Raw genomic sequence first — 3789 nt, forward strand, 5'->3', positions numbered from 1 at the left:
CACGCGCGGGGCCGGCGGGGACGCGCGGAGTGGCGCGGCGCTGGCGGAGTCTGCGAGCGGCGGCGCCCGGGGAGAAATCTGGACGCTGCGGGCGGCCCGCCCGAGTTTGGGAGCCGGAGGGAGCCGGAGGGCGGCTCCCGACTGCCGCTGCCGCCTCTTTTCCCTCCTTTCCCCTGCCTGCCCGTCTTCTCCTCCTCGCCTTCCGCTCCCGGCCTGCCGCTCTCCCGGGCTTCCTCCGCCCACGCCGACTAGCTCCTGCTCTCGGTTCACCCGGTGCCTCTTCTTTCCGGGATCAAAGTTCTGCGCAGACCTGCTCGCCGCGGGGAGCCCTGCCGGGTCTTCCTGCCCGCGGGACCCCGGGCGATGCCCGCGTTGCCACCTGTACCAGGTTGAGGTTGTACCTGACTACAATGTCACTGCCCTCGTGTGTCCTAAAACGCCCAACCCTTATGTCTTCACGCTGTATATGGAGAGAAGAAAGGGAAAGATTGTAAATAATTGAGTTTTGTCCCTCTTACCTATCTTCCACTGTTGACCTACTGTTCGCCTGCGTATTGTATAGGCAGATACCTAGGGGTGGGCACTCAGGCGACATCACCGGGTAGGGGAGGTACCGGGCTCGTCCTCGGGTTTTGGGTTTTTTGTTTTTTTGTTTTTTTGTTTTTCGTTATTCATCGGCTATCGGAGCTACTGCGATGATTAGCAGGCTTTCTCGGTTTTACAAGTGCAGAACCTTAATTTAGCAATCGTTCTGCATCCTAAGCTAATTACTTCAAGGCTGGCAGGTGCGGAGTGCCGCCAGAACATGTGTAAATTACCAAGTAAAGCTACTTGCGAAAGAGTAGCTGGCGTGGATATGCAAAGGATGCACGTGGGGATGGACCGGCTAATCACTTACTGAATATTTATTAGGTCTCTAGAGGATGCTAAACCACATGGGGAAAACAACTGTCTCCCAGCTTTTCATTTTTTCATTATTGTTTTATTGCAGCCGCTACCGTCACAAAATGACTCCGTGAGCTGACACTGAGGAAGTTTAAATCTCTCAAGAAATGTTTGAAAAGAAGGCAACTTGTAAAGATATATACTGATGTAGAGTCTGTCACATAACCCAGATAGCACCGCCATGTTTTGAGATTGCCTAATTGTGGTACTTAACGTTAAGAATGGCTTTTATATTTTAACAAGTGTGAGCTATTGGCGGGCTATTCATGGAGCATGTGCTTGGCTGCCCCACTCCAATGTCATGCTTCAAGAGACAGCATCTGCTTGATAGATAGTCTGTCTGGTCCAAAATTGCCCCGCTCACGGCAGTCTTTCCAGGATACTGAGGCAGAAGATAAAGGGGGGCAAGAAAGGTGAAGAGCAGACCATGTCGGCGAATAGATCGCATTCTCCACAAAACACTAAACATCTTGAGCTATGATTGTTACTCAGTATTGTCCATGAAGCAGTACAATGGAGTTAAACCAGTTTTTCCCCCCTAGAGCCACCTTTAGCTGAGAGATGTCTTTACACATTTTATGAAGACAAACTTCTATTTCCTTGAAGCATGATGTAAGATGTGCAGGGTGGGGCTGCTGCTGAATCTCCGAACAAGGTTATAAGGAAGGTAAGAATGAAATGGATCGAGTGGCAGCCTAGCCCTTGCTTGATACGTACTGGAACAACTGCTCTAAGCTGCGGGGAGAACAGCTTGGGCCCAAGCGTCTCTGTCCTTCCAGGATATAGCTTTGCCTTCTTTCCCCAGTTATTGTGTTCCTCCTGGACACGGGCTGATTAGAAGTCAGGTGACTGGTAGTTGAGCTGGCCATGTGTACATCAGCCTGCACTGTAGCTCAGTTGGCAGGGAGGGGGTAGTACACTTGCACTAGGAAAGAACCAAGCTGTATAATGTGTGGTGAGCGTGGTTTGTGCCACATGGGCTTGTATGCTTGAAGTTTGGTTCCTAGTGTGGTGATGTTGAGTTTGGACCTTTAAAAGTTAATGCTTTCAGAGGGTGATTGTTATGGTTTATATCTAGGTCCCCCCCTCCACCGTCAAAGCCTCCTAGGTGGGGTTGGAGGGGTGGTCAGATGATGGGCGTGTGGTACCCATCAGAGATCAGTCTACTGATGAGTTGATAGCAACATGTGATTAGGAAGATGAAGTCTTCCTGGAGGAGGTGGGCTGCTGGGGCCATGGCCGGGCAGGGAATACGGCCTTCCTGCTTCCCTGATCTCTTGGTCTCATAGCCTTGCCGTGAGCAAGCTTTGTCTGCCATGCCCCTCTGCCCTGCCACCCTGCCTTGGAGCCAGTCAGCTGTGGACTGAAATCTCTGCAGATTGTAAGCCAAAATAAACCTTTCCTGCTTTATACCATGAGTGTCTGGTATTGTGTCCTAGTAGTGGGAAAGTATCGAAGACAGGGATTAAGTCATCGTGTTATAGAAAATCCCTCCCTGCCCCCCAGCCAAGCCACGATACTTGAGTTTCTTAGTTGCCCAGGTAACAGTTCCTGTACCAGATTTGGTTGTTCCTTTCTCTTAGAAACAGCTGGTCAGTGTGATGCATAGAGCTGGTGACTGTGATGCACATTGTATAAACTAATCCCCAGGGGACAAGCCGTTTTGCCTCTGCACTTCCTGCTCGCGCATCTCATATAAACTCTGCACGACCAGACATCAGGCCTTGTATTTTGGGAGCAATTCCAATCAGTGCCCACCAACATTAAAAAAAAAAAAAAATCTGCCTCCCTCCAAATCCTGGCTGTCCTTTCAGGGTTTCTGTTTGCCATTATGATGGGACACCACCTTCAAGAAGGTATAGAGACTTCTTCCAAAATCTGTGTTGTTTTGTGGTTTTCCACCATGGTATGACAACCAGAAGGCCCTCACCAGAGTTGAATAGATAGGACCACCCAATCTGAGACATCTAGCCTTCCAAATTGTTAGCCAAACAAAATTTTATTGTAATAAAATGCTTGGCCTCAAGTATTTTACTACAGCAACAAAACACAGACTGAAAGAGAAGTAGGCAAGCTAGTTCAAAAATGCAAATAGAAAACATCTAGGAGTAACTCTTCTACCTGATATTAATCAAGTAGAAAAAGAATAAGAAGACCAGTAAAAAAAATAATAATAATAAAAGGAGGTAAATATTTGAAACAGGTGGCTCTCAGAATAAGAAATACAATTAGTTTTGAAAATGTAAAATCCTCTATCTATTTCATAATAGCTAACACTGTATTAATATCCCACTGTGACCTACGAGATGGACATAGATTAAAAGTGGGAGGAACACACTGTTTAGTAAGAGGCTGTGAAAGCAAATGGTCTCGTGTATTTATCACTGATGAAACTAAATCGCATGAACATGATAAAGAACACTTTGGCAATAACTATGGGGACTTAACGCACTTTGACCTGACAGTGTCGCTTCTAGAAATGTGTCCTAAGTGTGTCCCTGAACGTGCACTAAAAGGCATATGTATAGAGGCACGATTGTTTCTGTAAAGTGTCCAACCGTGAGAGACCAGTCAGACCAAATGTGATGCGTCCGTCTGCTAGGATGATAGGCAGATATTTTAAAATGAGACCAATTATATATACAAATATAGAAGTGTGAGCCAGATAAATGAGTGGGGAAGCAAAGTGCAGAATGTATACAGAATGTTAACATTTTTGAAAAGAATATACCTAGGGCTGAGGACGTAGTGCAGTGGTAGAACAATGTATTTTCTACATTGTGTCTATAAGGCCCTAACTTCAATTCCTAGGCCCCCCCCAAAAAAAGAAGGAAAAGGAAAAAT

The sequence above is a fragment of the Octodon degus genome, unplaced genomic scaffold, assembly GCF_000260255.1.
Source record: "Octodon degus isolate 3935 unplaced genomic scaffold, OctDeg1.0 scaffold00033, whole genome shotgun sequence".
In the NCBI taxonomy this organism is placed as follows: Eukaryota; Metazoa; Chordata; class Mammalia; order Rodentia; family Octodontidae; genus Octodon; species Octodon degus.